Here is a 21340-nt window from a genome sequence, read left to right as displayed (position 1 = left end):
TTTACATAGATTTATGTCATATGTTTTCTTCTAGATGTTTTATAGTTTTGCATTTTACACTTAAGCCTATAATCCATTTTGAGTCAATTTTGCATACTGTGTAATAAGGCCTGTACCTAGGTTCCTTTTAAGCACTGGTTGTAAATGGCATATGAAGAAAAGGTTAAATGATCAACAAGGTGATTCATAATTGAAGTTTTAAAAGGTAATGGAGAAGATAATAAATTAGTCACCACTAACATTACTGAACTCTGGCTATAAATGTGTAGAGTTCTTTCTTCAATATCAGAACATGGACAGGATAAGATATAAAATATGTGAATCTTGCCTGTCTGGATGTTACAAATGATTTAGTACACTTTAAAGAAATAATGAAACAAGACAAAAAAGTGACAAAAATATCATTGGATGTTATATTTTTTTAAACATCTTTATTGGAGTATAATTGCTTTACAATGGTGTGTTAGTTTCTGCTTTATAACAAAGTGAATCAGCTATACATATACATATATCCCCATATCTCTGCCCTCTTGCATCTCCCTCCCACCCTCCCTATCCCACCCCTCTAGGTGGTCACAAAGCACCAAGCTGATCTCCCTGTGCTATGTGGCTGCTTGCCACTAGCTATCTATTTTACATTTGGTAGTGTATATATGTCCATGCCACTCTCTCACTTCGTCCCAGCTTACCCTTGCCACTACCCATGTCCTCAAGTCCATTCTCTATGTCTGCATCTTTATTCCTGTTCCACCCCAGGGTTCTTCAGAACTTTTTTTTTTTTGATTCCATATATATGTGTTAGCATACAGTATTTGTTTTTCTCTTTCTGACTTAATTCACTCTGTGTGACAGACTCTAGATCCATCCACCTCACTACAAATAACTCAATTTCGTTTCTTTTTATGGCTGAGTAATATTCCATTGTATATATGTGCCACATCTTCTTTATCCATTCATCTGTCGATGGACACTTAGGTTGCTTCCATGTCCTGGCTATTGTAAATAGAGCTGCAATGAACATTGTGGTACATGACTCTTTTTGAATTATGGTTTTCTCAGGGTATATGCCCAGTAGGGGGATTGCTGGGTCATATGGTAATTCTATTTTTAGTTCTTTAAGGAACCTCCATACTGTTCTCCATAGTGGCTGTATCAATTTACATTCCCACCAGCAGTGCAAGGGAGTTCCCTTTTCTCGACACCCTCTCCAGCATTTATTGTTTGTAGATTTTTTCATGATGGCCATTCTGAGTGATGTGAGGTGATACCTCATTGTAGTTATGATTTGCATTTCTCTAATGATTAGTGATGTTGAGCATCCTTTCATGTGTTTGTTGGCAATCTGTATATCCTCTTTGGAGAAATGTCTATTTAGGTCTTCTGCCCATTTTTGGATTGGGTTGTTTGTTTTTTTGGTATTGAGCTGCATGAGCTGCTTGTAAATTTTGGAGATTAATCCTTTGTCAGTTGCTTCACTTGCAAATATTTTCTCCCATTCTGAGGGTTGTCTTTTCATCTTGTTTATGGTTTCCTTTGCTGTGCAAAAGCTTTTAAGTTTCATTAGGTTCCATTTGTTTATTTTTGTTTTTATTTCCATTTCTTTAGGAGGTGGGTCAAAAAGGATCTTGCTGTGACTTATGTCATAGAGTGTCCTGCCTATGTTTTCCTCTAAGAGTTTTATAGTGTCTGTCCTTACATTTAGGTCTTTAATCCATTTTGAGTTTATTTTTGTGTATGGTGTTAGGGAGTGTTATAATATTTTTTAAACTGTGCAAACACTGATTACCAAAAGGACACATATTCATACCTTCAACCATGCCAGCAATGCTCAATCAATGGCATGGTTAAAGGTATGAATGTGATGTAGTTAGGAAAACTACTTTTAGAGTCTTTGGGTGGACTCAACATACCATGTCATAAGAGAATGCAAATTGAGAAAATTGGAAACACAGATGATAAAAATAGGCTGGATGAACCCTGTCATAATTTATTTAAACAAACACTGCTTTGATGGTAAATTGGTGGGAATATTTAAAACACTGAATTGTAAAGAGAAAATAAACCAGGATTCAATAAAAAATGTGTAAAGGCACAGAAATAGGAAAAAAGGCCAATACTTTATGGTTCAATTAATTTTGGTTCAAATACAATTTGTTAAGATACTCTGCTATGTGCATTGGTGACAGAAAGCTCAATAACATATTGGGCTTCTCTTAAAAGAGCTTAGAACCTAATGGGGAGAAAGATGTGTTCAAATAATGTAAGATGTATATCAAAATAGACATGTACAAAATAGGTGACAACTCAGTAAAGAATTTATAAATGTGATGTAAGGGCGCTCAAAGTAGAAAGAACATAAGATGCAATAGTATGGAAGTGTGAAACTGCATTGTGTATTCTGGGATTTATAGGCAATTCAGTAATTTGGGGGGTATAAAACATAAGAGATTTTTTTAAAACATTTCTCTTAATCTCATAATTTTTTATAAGTAGATATCCATGTGGGGTGTTGTGATCCTAAAGTGCATATGAATAGAAGTTATAACATTTTACCCTTTAAGTATATTTATTAGAACTCATCAAATAAATAACTTTTAATCAAGAAATGAAAACTTCCTTCTGTCCTGTGTACTTCTTGGAAAGTTGAAGCATATAAAATGAGTCTATTTAGATTCACTTCTTCCCTTTCATTTTGATGCCAATCACATACCATATAGAGCCCAAAGACACTGGTTAAAAAAAATAATAAAGGAAAAAAACCATAATTTACATGTAAATTATGTCAACCATACACGAGACATCTCTTAGATGATAACCCACTATAATCATAGTATTTTAAGCACCACTATCTATGCATTTCTATAGCATCGTTCACCCAAATTTTTAAGATTATTTGTTTTATTACAAAATAGTAAAAAAAGCCATCAGATACTCCCAGTTTTGTGCTGGAACTGCCTTGTAAAGCTCACAGAAGCCAACTGAGTATATTCCTTTCCCAATTCCACATTCAGTGACCTCACATTAGCAAGAGAAATTGGCCATGGTGGAAGTTTGTACATCACAGAAATCAGCAAATGCAACATATCAGTATTGTTTTCCCCTGGGAGAACCAGTTATTAAACATTTATTGGCACACAGCTGGATATTTCTTTAAAATTATCTTTCAATATTGGAAGGAAAATTATTCCACAGTTTATACACCACTTGAATATGTCTTTAAAAAGAAACCTATATAGTGAGAAAAACCTTAAAAGTAGGTAAGGATCACTTAATTGTACTAGTAAGGTGAGGATAATGTTTTGGGAATCATTACTGCTGTTAACGTTGAAAGATTTGCTTCCATATTTGAAAGTCTCCAAATAATGGAAGCTTTTATGTCAAACAAGAATAATGGGATCTAAAATATCAGTATTTCTACCACCTACGTTCTGAAAGAGTAAAATGAGACAACCACATAAAACTCCTTCACGTGAACCACGCTAATATTCAGAATCAAATCTGCTATACATAGGAAAAGGATAGGATGCCTGTGAATTTCCACAATTTGTCTGTATTCTTAGTATTAAGCTGTCAGGGACTATCTAAATCACTTCCTTTTCTGTCACTCTGTCTTCAGACAACATCCTTTGAGACACAACAGCATTCAGCAACAACCTCTCCCTTCCCTGCCAACCCCCAAAGTCTCAAAATGATATGTAAATCCTGCAATTCATCATGCTCTGTGTAGTACAGGTTTAATTCTTCCTCCTAGGCCTCAATCTGCTGAAACATTACTCTGATATACAGTACAAAAGCAGTAACAAAGATGTTCATATCAGGCCATTGTGAGTTAGTGGCAGGCAGAGAAACCAATGAAGCCAAGGGAACAATGGCTGGAGTTTAAACAGGCTGCTGAAATTTGCTAAGACGCAGACAAAGGGCCCAGGCTGAAAGGCGAGCTACAGTGGAATTCCTTGGCCTCCATTATGTGGCTGAAACAATCCTTACTCAGAGAGTGGATTTGCATCTCTATATAGAGTTCAGGCTCTGTTTGTGAAAGGCTTTCGCTAGGCCTGACCCCATGTCTCAAGAGCACATTGATACCCAGCACCTTCCCTCTGCCTTGTCCCACACCACAGAGAGCAGTATCATGGGAAAATGCACTAACTTAAAAGAAAGCAAAGGAAGGCAAGAGGAAGGGAAAAAATTAAAGGCTTGAGGCAGTTTTGGTGGTACTTAGCAGTGAAAATTACTTTGGCAAATAATAGAACCTACTGCTGGTAATTACTGCTAACAAGCTTCCCCCAGCCCAAATGTGACACTTGTGCTGATGTGAGAAAAGCTGATATAGGCCAAGCTTATTAAGCTTGAATGAAAGGAATCTTTTCCCTATGAAAATACAGCAGCTTGGGAGCTTGCAAATCTTGTAATCTAGTGTTACCAATTATTCAGTAAAACAGAAAAATGGTGCTGCAATATTTAAAATCCTTCTTGGATTTAATTCAGTATGGTGCCCTAATCCCAAGCAACTATAATCATGAATATCCTTGGTTTCCTAAACATATATGCTTAGTTCCAAACAAAATATTGTGGGTACTTAATCTTCTACTTCATGCAAGGAACCACTGAGAAAACATTCATACTTGGTGCCCACTAGATAACCTGGCAAAACATTTTTCTTTGGGAGATCAGAAAAAAAAGAAAATGATCATAATCTGAAACAAGGCAATAGAATCTTGCCCAAATACGTTCATGGCTTATTCATGATCTTAATTTTAAATTAAATTTGGTGTGGTTCCACATAGTGATGTTAATTTCTTCATCACTTTAAAACTGTTTTAATTACCATGAGAAAGTGATCATATTAAATTATAACATCTATTATTATATTAATGAAATATTTTGCTTTGAGAGTAAAGTCATATTTCATGAGTAAAAATGAGTAGGAAATTATAAGAAGCCTCAGAAATATATCTTATTCAGTACTATTATTTACTACATATAGGAAAAGATCATATTCTTTCCTTTTTCAGACACAAGCATTTGTTAGAAGGTGAGTATTTCTTGTGTGCAGTAATAATTACGTGAAACATAAATGCTTAATTCAGTATTTTGAATTGAATTCCATTAGAATTATCTGGCGTATCTGTAATCTTTACACATTAATATTTTCACAGATTTTTAAAAACATTACATCGACTCCATGATATAAATGGCACCTCTATTATCAAACAAACTACAGAAATTTTAAGTATAAACTCATTTAGATCAGTGAAACAAAGTCATAGGCTACTGTGGATATTGAAGGGCTCAATTACAACTTAATTTTAAACTTTGCAGTGTAGCTTTGACTTCTCAATAATCCAATAGTTCATTGCTTGAATGTACCATATGAATGTTTCCAATAATTTGTTTTTCTGTCACTAATTTCATTGGGTATGTGGCAATATTATGAGATGTTGTGCACTCTATCATTTAAAAGTTAATACGGACTCTTAATCTGTATTTTTATGATATGACTGTTTTTGCAAATAGCTTAAAACACGTTTTAAGTGTTGAGCAATATAGAAAGCCAAGGAGTCACATATTTGTCTAACTATTCATTTTGAAATATACATGTTTAGTTCTAAAACTCTGTTGTGTTTTATGGTTATGAAGCCTTTAAATCTACAGTGTTCTTCATGCAGCAAAGTGTTAATTGTTCATATACATAGGATTAGTGCCATGTGTGATGGTCAAGCCATTTACTCAGCAATCAGGATAATGAAAACAGATATTGGAAACTTTATGCTTAATGAACGGAGTACTTTTTAACATTTCCTTAGATAAAACTAAATACTAAAAATGTTAAAGATCAAGATTACTAAAATTCTGCATATTAAATTTATGTCATTAACTCAAGATAATTTAAAAGACTTTTACCACATATTTTATAACTAAACTTACGCTGTTCTTATATTCAGTTGATTCCTACGTAGAATTACTTATTTTACTATTCTTGTGCTGTTGCAAAATCATGAAGATATTTTTCCTTTTATTAAGAAGTTTGAATAAGCTATGATTGTTTTTATATTTTAAAGGGAAACAGTTAAGGAGAATGCTGTGTATAAGAAGTGAAGTAAATTTTGCAAAAGATGATTAATCTGTGGTTAAAAAATTCAATTTAATTTTTAAACTTTACAAAATGATGATAATCATTTTATAATGTACTATTGTAAGGAATTCTTTCTTCTGTCTGACCCCCCAATCAGTGAAAAGAAAACCATGCCTGGGAATATTAAAGAAGTATTTAAATAAATGAATAAAGAATATAGCCTTTCCTCAGTTTTTTTTAAAGCAATGTAAATTTTTTTCATATAGTTTGTGTGTGTGTGTGTGTGTGTGTTTTAAAACATTACCTTCACCTTGAAGTAAAATGTGTACATTTAGTAACATAATTTTTGACTAACATATATTCATTCATATAATTGCTACCCTATATCCAACTGCATAGGATATTGATGTCACAGTAAGAATATGTTCTTCCTGACAATTCATGGTAAAAAAATTTAAACATTATAGGAAAGGTATGAAGAAATGAGGGAAAGTAGGAGAGAGAGAAGTCAGAAGGTTAGAGGATAAGACGGGTAAGAGAGGCTGGTGTGGGGGGAGAAACAGATGTGGTTGAGAGGTGGGGAGGTGGGGGGCTGACATATATAAAGGGGAAGAGAGAGAAAGGAAACTTGTGCCTCACCAATATGAACATGCATGACTTTGTAATTCTATATTCACTAGTATACTTACAGAGAAATTCCAAGTTTTGTCAGTGATGCATTTCAGCTAATTCATAATTCCATCTAAGACTTCTCTTAAACTTGTTCTAAGGCATTTTGTTTCATCACAGGGAAAGCCTGTTGTTGAAAATAAACTTTATGAGAAAATGAGCTTTTCAAAGCTCTATTAATACATTTCTGTGGAGAAAAAATTACAAACTTAATGATAGACTGTAAAGAGTTTGAAAAAACAATGCAAATGATGAATCATCATATTTCTTAGACATTTCTTAGACATATTTCTTTTAAACATTTACATATAATTTGGAAGCTGAGAAATGATCAGCAGATGAGACAAGTCACTGAAAATGGGAGCATGCTGAGACCTTCAGCCACACTGATTCTTAAATGGAATTCTTAATTATTTAATTCTATACACTGCGCTACCATTTTGTCCAGTTTTGAAAGTGCTGCTCCCTTTTGACACCTTCATTTTACTTCCTCTCTCTACCACACAATTTAATCCCTGTGGATTCCCCTCTTGTATCTCTTACGTCTGTTGCTTCAGTTCCATTTCACTCCCTTTTGTCTGACCACTGCTGCAGGCTCAAAATCTCCTCTCTCTCTCTCCACTGTTTACCTGAACATTCCACCCTGCATAGAGCTGTCACATTAATTGTCTTAATGTTCAGATTCGGTTGTGTCATACTCATGCTCAAAAACTTTCCCATCTCCCTAATGCCTTCTAAAAATGTTCCCACTCTTCAAGCAAGTAGTCAAAGCTCTTCAAAACCCACAGCAAATATCCTTTTCAAATTTATTCTTACTCTGTTCTCTTACACAAACCCAGCATTCTTACAGAAGAGGACTGCTATTCCATGGTTCTGTCAGTACCATGAATATGTTCCAAATCTGACCATTTTGTTCTACTTGAAGTGCATCTCTACTTACTTTCAAATGTGACTTCTCTCATGACATTTGCTCAGATCTCATCTGCAAGCAGTGCCTCTGAAACTTCTTTGCCTCTTGTGATAAACAAGTCTGTACTTTATGTAATACATACATAATTAAATTGTCTTTTAATTCCCAAGAGTGCATAATAAATTTACTTCCCATACTAATGTTAAATTAATATTGAATCAATTGAATACACAGGAATAAAGAGAGATATCAATTGTTTTTAACTTAATAACAACCATGAAAAATGTACTTATAATGTTAAAAGAGTTAGGCTATCAAGAGAAAATGTGTTTTTTTTTCTTTTTTAAAAACAGCTACATTGCCTTTAGTGACAAAAATCAGTATATCTTTTAAATCAACCGGTCACTTTCAATAATGAATGTAATTTATTACATTGAGGGATTTATTTCCAAGCTAATATTTTAAAGAATCAGAAATTGAAAAATATTCCTTAGATTTTAATTATGCCTGCACTGCAAATGTAAATGCTGATAAATGTGCTATAAGCTAGTCTTGGTGATATGTCTTTAAAATTAGTTTTCTTCATGTAGTCCTTCCATAAAGAAATAATACTTCTATTTTGATACATTATAGGATATGACATTTCTTACAATAGTGTATCAGATTGATACAACATACAACATCTTAATAAATTTATAAAAACTATAATTTATGACACTATGGGAAGTAGCACAGTATGAGATGAGAAGGTTAATTATCATTAAACTTTTCATGGAGAAAATACTACAGGCATCCTGGAAAAGAAAAAAAGTTTATTTTTTAATGAATACTTTGATATAATTCTTTATTTCTTGTTATTTCACCCAGCTGAAAGGCTACCATTTCTTAGTTCCTTTATTCAAGATATTAGCATATAAATAAAAATCCTCAAAATTGTTATAAGGTTGACATTTTTAAAAGGCTTTCATTCATTCTTTCCATGTTGAAATTAAGTAATTGTTGATGTATTTTAGAATGAAGTTACAGAATTTTTAAAATCTTTTTCTTCTTTCTCAAATTCAGAGATGAATGATCATTTAAAGGGGCTTTTATAGTATTTATTATATTTATGGTTAAGTGAGATATAAAAACTGTAGTGCCAATTTGCATATTTGATGTTTTCTTTTTTAAAATTTTCTCTTTCATTCTGATGAATACAACAGAAATCTTGCAGATAATCTCAAAACTTAATCCCGTCTAAATTTACCCTAGAGTGGTACATATTTATTTTCCTTAGTGTTTCTGATACTGTAGCAATGATTAATATACAAATAGCATAGCAGGAATGAATTATGCAGTTTCCCTTATTCTTTAAAAGAGTATTTACAGATTTACCAACATCTTGGAGAAAATGGCTAAAATCTTATATGACTCAAATTTCCCATCTACATTATCAGCAAGTGTGGGAGAGTCACTGAAAATTGGCTATTTTTAATTATTTCAATTCTTTTAAATAGTATCAGGAATGCAAAATAGCAGGGCTGCATTGTTTGCTTTAACACTTGAGGTATCTTTTATAAGGTCTCTCCAAATTCCTACATCATGATGTGAAAATCTTTTTGTACTAAGTAATGTGGTCCTATACAAAACTAAGTTGATTTTTAACATGACTGTCGTATATTATGGAATAGCCCACTAATTTTCAATATTTAACAGACTGCTATAAAAATGTGAGAGAAAGCACAGAATAACGTTACTCATTTCATTTTAACATTTTACATGAAAATTATAATAACAGTTAATAAAATGCTCAAAATGTTTAATTTCCCAAAATTAGCCTTAGGTTTCTGAAAGCTTTAAAAAATAAAGAAATTTATTACTTATTTTCCAAATAGAATAGTATGGTGATCAAATTCTATAACATTCTAAGTCTCATCTGCTGGAGATGTTTCATCTGTTCCCACATAACAACAACAAAAATTGTGCACTTAGTTTTTGTTGTAGCAAAGAACAAAGACAAAGTATATTTTTGAACTTGAATTTTTAGATCATAATAGCATCTTGTCTCCTTGGTGTTTCTTTCATTTTGCCAACTGGGTGACTTGTTGAAGGGAATAAAGAGAGAAGGCTTCATACAGGGGAAGCCACCAATATCATTGGCAAGTGAAGCTCACGACAGTACAGGCAAACACAAAATGAGCTTTCACGCAGGGCTCTGTCAGTGTCATTCAGCTTTGCCTGAATGGATAACCCTCTCATGATTTATCTTCCATTCATCAAGTCAATGCCTGGTATCTTTTCAGTTGTGATGGATAAGACCTTACTAAATTGACTGCTGCCCGCTGAGCATTGTGAAGCCTGAGAACTGAACAGGAAGGGGATCCAACCATATTTCATTCATATAGTAAGTCAGCCATTCTCCATAGATCTAAGGGCTGAGAATTATAAAGAGCCTTGCTTCAGCTGGTCCATTGGTCTGGACCAGAGAGTGGTCAAGGATCCACCTAGTTTCTTAGATTTGAAAGTAGAGTAAGAATAGGGGATATTAGTAGCTCCCGTAACCAGCCAACTGGAAGACAGGAACCAATTTATTAGGAAGGATCTACTATTCCTTCAGGCCTTATTCTAGATGACAGATATTTAACTAAATCCTTTCAAACATCATACTTATTTTATCATGAAAAATAACTATACCATTGCCCATATTTTACTGGAAAAAAAGTTAAGCTCCATTACAGCAGTAAGCCTAATTGACTTACTCAGTTATATATGCCTCAACTCCTAGGATAGAAAAATACCTAGCTCGATAAATGTGTATGGATAGATGGAAATGTGACAGTAATGGAGTTATGGAGGGAGGGAGGAAGGAAGGACAGAAAGAAGGAAGAAAGGAAAGAAAACTAAATTCATGCATTGGATTTAGGATTTGAAGTGTGGATATACATTTCTAAGCACTGTGGTTTTTTTCTTCCTTTAATAAAAATCAACCTGAAAACTTTCCGAAATACTTGTTTGAATGTGGGGAGAGCAAACACAATGCATTTACTTAAATCTCATTCACAGATATTGCATCTTTTGGTCCCTTAGAAAATTGTTTTTCTTTTTCCTCCCGTTTTTAAAGACAGATGAATTGTTTTAGTCCAAAAGTAAGGATTTATATAATTTCTTTCTTCTCTGCAGAATTATTTTTCAGGTACAGTTCCTCCATTAGTGTTCTGAACTTCAGGTATCCTTTAAACAAGAAAATTATCAAGTGCCCTAAGTTCATCAAGTCATGACTTCAAAATGCCAGTCTACATACTTAAAATCACCTCCACAGCATAAACACATTCAGAGATATGGACACTGAAAATGAAGAATACCTGCACAAAATAAGGACTATTATAATTATGCAGTACCAAAAGCAAAGAAATAAATAACAAATACAAATAAATACAAACATAAAACAAATAATAAAACATCTTATATCCTAATGCTGTGGACATTAAGAACCTTATGATTACCTACCTTGTACTTTCACAAAAAGTTACTTGAAAAGTTAGTTCCACAGTAAAAATGTTATTCCCTTTATTTTTGTTTCTGCTTTTAAAATATGATGAACAGATTTTTAAAACTATTACGTCAATAGCATATGGAAAAAGATACTAAAGGATCATTAATTCTTCTGAAATATGTTAATGAGGGCTATTTATAGGTATAATGGATATATTTACACATACACAAAAAAGGGATGAAATATGTCTCTCTTTTATATTTTCAAAATGAAGCAAATCTATAAACCATTTTACAAATTTATATGCTCTTTGTTTGAAGAGTTAACTAAGCTTCTATGCCTGGGGGTCGAAGGCAGGGGGGCCCTCCACAAGAACATACCCTATCATACCGTGAGAAACATTATGCAAGAGAAAATAAATCACTGCAGATAAGGGGGATGGGGAGGAGAGTGAGAAGTAAGTGATAGCTTTGTTGGTGTGTTTTTCAATTTTCCTGGCTAAGCTGTTTCCTAGTTACATTTGCTTTGAATTTTCACTTTTTGTTTACCAAATGGGACATACTTTCTTTAGGAAGCAAATTAACAAAAATACCCCCCTCTGACAGTGTAAGGCAGAGACAACATTCCAAAATGGATAGGTCAAATGTATAAGGAATGTCTATAGATACACACACAGGCACACACATACACAATGCCAATGTAAATTAAACCTGTTGATCTTCACAGCCTCCTTTTCTAGAGTTTGATATAAAACTTATTCAAGAGCTAATGATAAAATTGCAGATTTTCTTCATTCTTTGCTTCTTCTCCTCTGACTTGATCTATAACCCTTTCTCTCTCTTAATCAGCTGTACCAGAGAAGGGGCAAAGGATAATGGAAAGAGATGAACTAGAGTCAGCTTTTGTTATGTGTGCAAAAGAATTGACTAGGAGAGGACTTCCCTGGTGGTGCAGTGGTTAAGAATCCGCCTGCCAATGCAGGGGACATGGGTTTGAGCCCTGGTCTGGGAAGATCCCACATGCCACAGAGCAACTAAGCCCGTGTGCCACAGCTACTGAGCCTGTACTCTAGAGCCCCTGAGCCACAGCTACTGAGCCCGCATGCCTAGAGCCCGTGCTCCACAACTAAGAGTAGCCCCCGCTCGCTGCAACTAGAGAAAGCCCACGCGCAGCAATGAAGATCCAAAGCAGCCAAAAATAAATAAATAAATAAAATGATTTAAAAAAAAAGAATTGACTAGGAGGACTTTAAGAACATAGCTTAAAATAAGGTTCTGAAATTGTCCTAATATTATATAACATGTGTGTCTCTTCTCTGTTCTATTATTAAAGGAGATTGTTAATGGTGAACCAGTTTGATTTTATTAAATTCTCATTATAGGGCATGAAGGTATTTTTTACTACCCTTTGGTATGGAAAGAAGAATTGGTGGTCTTAGGTTTTTATATGTTATCCCTTAACAGAATAAAAATGCTCACACCCACCATGCCCTATCACATGCATCAAAGCTCACAAATAGGTTCAGCTTTTATTCTATAATCCATAAATATTTATTTAGTGTTTTCTAAGTCTCAGACGTTGTTCTAGGGAATTGGGATACATCACTGAACAATATACAAATAGCATTCACATCCTAGCGCTTATATTCTGGGTGGAGGAGGGGACACAAATTACAATAAGTATTAAAATTATGATTAGCATCAACCAAGAATTGGAAAGGCAGGGTACTTCAATGCTTTTGATCATTTATTCACGGGTACACTCTTTAACAAATCCTCAGGGCTTTCTACTTTTTTAAACAAAATAATTTGTTTGGTGGCCTTGAACACTTAAGTAATCAGAAAGTCCAAGTTCACAATGTCTCAAGGTTATCAAGTAAATAAAAATGACACTGGACCAAGACAAAGGAATTCTAGTTTCTAGCCAGAACTTCACTATCATCTATCTGTCTGAGCTTCACGGAGTCACACACATCCCCCAAACTTCACTGAAAAAATGAATGAGAATTGGTATCATCTGCCCCATTACTAGAAAGTACTGTTAGTATCAAATGATAGAATGTCTAAGGAAGTACTTTTGAAAGGATAAAAAACTATGCACCTTGCCCAGCATCTTAACACAACATCAGGCATTCAGTGGATACTCTACCATATCTGTTGAGTGAACGAATAAATGAGTGAAGGAAAACAAATCTTTAGCACTATTTATACCATTCCTTGATGAACTGTTTTGTGAATGTTTCATCTTTCAATTCAAGCTTATTTTTTAAAATTAAAAAAATGTTAAGTTCACCCTCTAAGGCTGCACAGAGAGCATTTTTTCACAGACTTCAAATTCACCAAGTGCTTTTAATGAAGGAGTTTTGTTGAAATAAACAAACAAAAGCCCTGTGTATTAATGATAATGAGCATATTGCTTATTAAATTATGATGGTCCCATCAGGTGCTCCTTAAGTGCTGTTAGTTCTGCAAAGAGACTTAATTTGTATATTTTAGAGTTAGTGTAATATCCTGCCATGTGACATATTCAGAACAAATGAGTACTTAACTCAGCAGCTGCTGAAGGATTAAGAAGTAACAAAAAAAAAAAAAAAAGAAGTAACAAAATTTTATGAAGTTTTATACAAATTATATTTTTCTTCACTTACTGTGGTTTTAGTTTATATCCACAAATTGTTATTTCTCCTCCATGCTTAATATTTTTCCTTTGGTCTGATAGACTGAAGAAGTTTTTAAGAAGTAAATATTGAAAAGCAATTCATTTCTCTGACCAAATTTCCAAATATCAAAGACCTGGCAACAGGGGGTAGAAAATGGAAGATGGAAAATCCAGACTTGGTTGCACTGTCACTTGGCTTCAGCCTAAATCTGTTATGTGATCAACCATGCATGTGAACAAAAGAGACATCCTCAGAAGAAAGGAGGGATTTCTGACGGAAATCACAGGGGAAAAAGAATATAGTTTGGAAAAAACAAGAAGATGGGTGTCAGGGCCTTGTGGGTTTTGCTAAACGGGTAGACGCCCCCATGCTCTTTGCAATTCTTTTCTTCTTAATCTCCATCCTCTTTTTCAGAATGCATTAGGCCCAATCTAAGAATCTCTTATAAAGGAAAGTTTCGTATATTTTTGATGTCTGTGGGAAAGAAGTGCCCCCAGGGAGGTTTTATTTAGGAATGCATTTTGGAAGCATTTTCTGAGGGGAAAAAGTTTTAAGGGAAAGACTTTGTCATTAATTATTTAACCTGAAATTCTGGGGCTGTGGGGCTGCATACTGGAGGTTTTTCTCATCTACCACAGTATTATGTATCTCTACACAAATCAGCTATCCAACTCTCCACCAGCCAAAGGACAAGGCATCTTCTAATGAAATATCATTGGTATGAATGGTATCAGATTGCTCTTTTGCCTTTAGCTACTCTTGTGAAGGAAATAGTGAAATATATTTACCAATAAAAACATGAAAAATAATTAAACAGATGAGTCAATATGAAATTGAATCAAAAACATTATAACATCAATGCTCAATTTATGTTTACTGTGAAAAAACCTAAGACAAAAATGTGAAAAAATGAAATAACACAGCCCACCCAGAAAGGAGAACATTTGTTTACTGGGTACCATAGTCAGTGTTTAACCTACCTGCAGTTGAAAAAACAGAATTAACTCTCTGAAATTTTGTGAATTAACAAGATACCTAATGTCTCTCAAAAATTCCTCACCCAACAAATACACTCAGGACTGAAGTACTGACTTAAATCATTTGCATCATGAACTAAATGGAATTACAGGTTTTGAGAATCTTAATATTTAAAATTCAATCATCAGATCAAAGTTTTTCCTTCTTTCCTGTTTCTCTTACGTTCCCAATGAACACATTTTATGCTATCATGGTCATTAAGCCTTAGGTAAGTAGCTGAAAACATGGAAAATTTGAAATAGAATACTTAAAATTCATTTAATCTAACAACCAATTTAGAGCTGCTGTTAACAGTTTATATATTTAATGTGTTGGGTGAATTAGAAGAATGTCAGAATGTCTAATCTAAATGTCTAAACCCTTTTGTGTGCAGTAAGGAATGGAAGTGAGGGAATAGAAAAAGAAAAGGAAAGGAAATATTTTTTACTGTTTTATTGAAACATCTATACAGGCACAAAGAGTTCTTTTGCTCCGTGAAGCACTCTAAGTACACGGCTGTATTGCAAAATAATTTCTCTTTTAATATATTAAGAATAAACAGAAAAAAACAAAAACAACCAAACCAAACACATACAAAAAACCTCAAAAGCTTTTTAGAAAACATTAGGGTTTAACATGATTTATCATACTTCAATTTTTTGAGTTGTACTACAATTCTGAAAAAAGGCATTGAGAACCTATTTACTTCTTGCCTCAAATTAGAACACAGTAACTACCAAGACAAAAAAAGAGAATTAATTATATCTGAATTAGCCTAACTGTTGACTTCCCAGTAATGCCCATCTTAATTTATAAATTTTAATAAAGTTTTTCCTGATATACATCATAACATCAATATAACGATCATTATTAATGCTAGTACCCCAATGCAAAATCTTTAACAACAGCTTCCCAATATGAATTTTAATATGAATATTTTTTTTCATTTTTCTAATAAGATTGTCTTCAATTTCCAAGATATACTAAATTAAGTTGGTATGTCACTTATCATAATAAAAACAATATTTGACAGTGTCCTGAGGAAAAAAAATTTAATGAATGTCATTAAAAACAAAAGAACAAGTAATCTTTCTTTCTTAGAGGTTACTACAAGTCAAGCACTATCCTGGTAGCTTTTTATACATGATCTCATTTTATCAAAAGAAGAACCTCAAAAGTAGACACTACTCTCCTATGTTACTGAGGAGTAAATTAGCCTTCATCCCAACGTTTCTCTCTAGATCTACCAGTTGTGGATAACCATTTTTTTATTTCCACTGAATGCCTTCAAGATTTTCCATTGATTCCATTGCTATTTATATTGGAAATCCTGCCACTTGATCCTATTAACTCTTTGCTAATAATGATGATAATGGTGATGATAAAATAAGGACTAACATATTGAGTATATACTTTGTGCCAGTTACTATCCCAAGCACTTTGTTATACACATATAGGATAACTTGAGTTTTCTCCTCTAACAGAACTAGAAGAGACAACTAGAATCCTTATTGGTCCTTTTATAATCTGAATAAATAAAATCCTCAATATTATAGTGAAAAAAGATGGAAATACTCAATTTCATATGGATTATTCTAATATACACTATGTTTGAGTTTTATTTGACTTTTAATAATGGTAACATTTAAGCACATAATAGGCAAATATATATCCATGTAAATTTTATAACCATGAAAGTTATTCAGGCAGGAGTTTTATTGACCAATAAAATTTTTGTCTGTATGTTATAATTTTGTTTCATGAGATATTTTAAAATATGCCCATTTTATTGGCTTTTAATCAGACTGTATACACTGCTTATTAATACAACTTTTATTCAACAGACTAATCATCCTTTCACAGTCCTTTCACAATGTGATAAATGCATTTTTACATTTTTATTGATCTCATGTTTACAAAATCTCCCCATTACTTAGAAGCAAGATATCTGTAAATTATGCTGGCTATAAGCTGGCAGTTGTATATTTTGTCACTAAGTAGTTGCCCAGAGTCAAAGGAGAAACCCAAATAGATTACCAATGAGAATTACCTTGTTGTTCTGATATTTTGACAGTATTTGGGAAATACTCTCGAACTCTTTAGGCACTAATATCCTTGACAATAAGGATAGTAAAGAAATGGGTGCTGATTAATTTTTTTCAATCATATTTATTTTATCAGTACATTCATTATTAGGGATAAAAATAGAACACTTTCTTGTTTTCCATCAGAATTGTTTTTCCTAAATTATTTAACAATATATAAGTTACTGTTTTACCCTACAGCTAACACTAAAAAGACTGCTAATTCTATCAAAGAGTGATTGCAATTTTATAATTAAAAAACAAGTCATAAGTGATTGAGTCAACATCTCTTAATGGTTTTTTAACTAATTAGATTTAATCATCAGAGCAAAAAATATTTAATAGCAAAAACTTGTTTCCTAAGAAAACTTAATCTAGAGCAGACAAATGTTTTAAAATATTTTTAGCATATGCCCTATAAGGTTCAAAAGACAGCCTTTTCTATCATCAGTCATTCTCTTTGCTAATAACAAGCCAATCCTAGCCATAAAATATAGATCAGATTTGCTGCTCTCACATTTAAAGTTTCAGGTTCTCCTCCTGCACTGATTACAGTATTGCCATACAGAAAGAAGAGGTCTTCGAAGGAAAAAAACAAGGATCCATTAATCATGAATCATTACATTTTGTCAGTTGGCAAAGGAATACTTTGCTCATTTATCCTTTGAATGAAATTAGCTCTGGCTCAGGCCCTTGTAGAAGGAAATTCTAAATTGTCTTGGCATCTTCCTATAGCAGTTTGTGTATGTGCCATAAAATGGCAGATGGGGTTTATTAATGGCAGATGAGTTTAGTTTGCAAGGTTTTTCCCTTTTTCCTATTTGATCATTTTAATACTGAAGCTCAGAAAAGACTCATACATTATTGTTGTATATGTATCTATATTTTATCTTATTAAGGAGTGATGAAAGAGAAAACTGGTAAGGTCTGTGCCACCAAATGTAAGCAAGCTCTGTATTCTCTGTGCTGTGGAGGAAATGGACACATGTGTCCTTAGGTTTAAGTATCCAGACACAACAAAATAATCAAAGTTCTTGAAAATATTTACAATACGTACGTGAAATGATCATTTACTTGTAAACAGCACCAGTCACTTAATAGAGTAATATAAAGATTATAGTCATATAGATTAATGTTTAACATACTTATGAGTAAGTTTTGAAAAACAATGTTTCCTTGTGAATAATTTATACATTTTTACTGCCTTCACTTAGTCATCCTAAATGGGGGAAAATGTGTAAGTTTTCAATATGAAACACTGAAAACTAAACTACATGACTGAAATAATAGAATATCTTATGGGTGTAATAATCAATGGTTGAGTCTCGTCTTATATCACTGTCTGACAATGTGGTAGACACTTAGGCAGACACATGGACTCTTTTAACTATGAATGCATGGCTGGCAGCAATCTGCAATTTGGAATATGAGGTGCAATATACCCCCTCAAATGCTTCCTTAATTTCACAGATCTGACACAGGTGCTGGAGAAAAAACACATGTAAAAATGTTTTATAATCTATAAAGAACTATAGTCCTATGTGAAAACTGTTACTCAGCCTAAAACCAGCAGATATAAGGGCTCTACAAATTGTTAATAAAAATGTTTTATGCTGAGTGTCCATATGTTAGACTTGGTGGGAGTTAATAGTGAAAATTTTTATTTCAGTGATTTAAAACATGGTTTGACTTGCCTTTGGAGAAGATTTATATATGTTTAGTATAGTATGTTGCATACTTGAAAATAATTCAGAACAGACAAAAAATGAAATAGTATTTTTACTAAAATAACTCCTAATCAAAGACAATCTGTAACTAAATACATTTCCCTAATATGCAAGTATAACTTCACCACAATTTGTGCTTATTGAAAAGGATAAATCAAATCTTTTCTCAATGCAACTTGAAATAGGAATCAATGCCTATGACAGGATGCTATTTTGGTGTAAAAAAAAAAAGCACTTTAACTTTTTATAACTTTGTAATAACATCAACCAGACACTTGTGTCAACGGTCTTCTTAATCCATTACACATTTTTTTATCAAGTGTGTACTTAGGAATATTTTTATTTTAATAAAATGGAAATAGCTAGCCTCAAATTTGGTAGCAGCCTTGAACAATAAAAAGTGACAGATAAATATGAGTTAAAGTGTTAAAATAAATTCAAGTAAAACTCTGTTAGTATTATTCAAGATCCATAAATAGCTACTCATTTCCCATGATGGCACACAGAAAATCATTTAACAGTTTAAACCACACTCCAAATAGATACAAGGTGCTTTTACATTTTTTTTCTGGCCACACTAATGTTGGATTCAGAATCAATATTGCTGTCAAATGCTTGCTTTATACAAGCATTCCAGTACCTGCAGAAGAATAAGACAGTTTATGCCTGTGGAGGATATAGTTCCGCCATTAGGGAAGTTTTTGCTTCTGTTTCATAAATCACTATTGAATCATAACATAATTCTGCACCTAACAGACCTATGAAGTATGTGTTCTGATTCTTGCCATCATTAAATATATTCCCAAAATACTAATCCATGTGTGTAAAGGATGCTGCATATCTCCACATCAAGCACAAAAGGTCAGGATCCAGCCATTAGCTTTCTCCAGATTGAAGATGGTGATGAAATGTGTATCTCATTTTGGCTGCCAAAAGATAATGGAATTCCCTGAAATCTCATTACCTGCAAATGTAATGATAGTCTTCTTAAAGTGGAATAGCAGGAAGGGAAGTGCAGTGTTGCTGAAAAAACTGGTATCAAAACAGACATCTATGAACATTACTGTTTAAGTCAATATTTCATATAGAGAATAAGTTTCTCTTGTATTTGGGACCTGTTTTTTAGGATTGCACAAATGGTAGAATTATTTTCCTCTCCTTGTTGAAGGTTTAACATATATATATGTACACTTTTTTTTCCTGATGACTTCCTTTCCCCCTCTTTGTTAATAACATAACTGATTTCCAATCTTCCCTTTTCTCCTATTCCACAAGGTCTTGGGACGCTGGATCCCACTCCTCAGAAACTGAGAGATGAAATCCAATCAATAAGAACATATATACATGGTTATACACATACAGCCCCAGTCAGGCCAGTAACACTGAGGCCCAGAATTTTTGCTAATAACAAATATATACTTATTTAATAATAACAAATATATACTTATTACATGCCAAGCTCTGTTCTAAGTGTTTTTTATTCATTCAGGTTTTTAATCCTCATGATAACCCTATGAGATAGTGGAAAAATGGCATCTTCCTCCCACTGGAAGTTGAAATCTGACAGTCTGTAAGCCTGATATTTCCTGGGGGCCAGAGGAAGAATATCTGACTGAGAGTTGTAACTACACAGAGGAAAGCTAACCTGAACCATGAAAGGACAGCCTGTTTTGATGATATTGTGTGATCTCCTGGATCCAAATGTGACAGAAGTCAGCAATTAAAAAGCAGTGTCTTTGGTATTACACAGAACAATTTTGTGTTTCAAATGTTGCAATGATATGAAACTCAATACCTATTATTAGCATTACTCAACAAATTATTGAAAACTAAGCACTATTTTTCCCAGTGATATTTGCAATATAATGAGGATCAAAATGTTAAATTAATAGAATGAATCTACAGCCAGCAGAGTTCCCTGCCTGAGCAGGATTTTATGGCAGAGACAATGTCTCCTTGAGGCCTTCAAATCATACCAGATTCACATTGAACAAACTTGTATTTGGCACCTATTCTAGGAAAATTACTACAGAAAAGAGAGGTTGCAAAGTCAAAAAACTACAAAGGCCATGCTGCTGTGCGTGAGCCAATTAGAACAAATTTTGAAAGTTCAATTAAGAGATCAAGGGAGACAAAGTGTTCATGGTACTTTTTGAGTTCCTACAACCAAATGTGACTGAAGTTTGCAAATTCAAATATAAAATGGACTGTAGCAACTACAAGAAGCAGGAGATACATATATATATATATATATATATATATATATATATATATATATATATATATATATTCCTTCCTAAAATGTTTTCAAACATTATACTTTTTAAAAAAAAAGAAACTAAAATAGGGATTTTTACGTAAAATATTCCAATTCTTAAATGTTCACTCAACTTATTAAGGTATTGAGTATCAGGTTGCAAAACAAAACAAAACAAAACAAAACACACCAAACTTGCACAGCATGCAGGCTGCCCCAATTATAACCTCTGTAGTAAAGGACATATACACAATTAACACTGTAAATTAGAAATTTTCAATTTAAAATGTGTCTTTTAAACTTTATCTGTTTATTTATTAAAATAACCCACTGGATAATTATATCCAGTTTAGAGATGAGAAAACAGAAGTCCAAAGAAGTTAGGTTGTTTGGTAATGTAGTGAAAGACAGAAGAGTTTAAACTCATGTTCAAATATTCTAACCCAAATGACTTAGAAATCGATTTGAAAAT

This window comes from Balaenoptera ricei, chromosome 4 (assembly GCF_028023285.1).
Source record: "Balaenoptera ricei isolate mBalRic1 chromosome 4, mBalRic1.hap2, whole genome shotgun sequence".
Lineage (NCBI taxonomy): Eukaryota > Metazoa > Chordata > Mammalia > Artiodactyla > Balaenopteridae > Balaenoptera > Balaenoptera ricei.
This window is presented reverse-complemented; position numbering follows the sequence as displayed.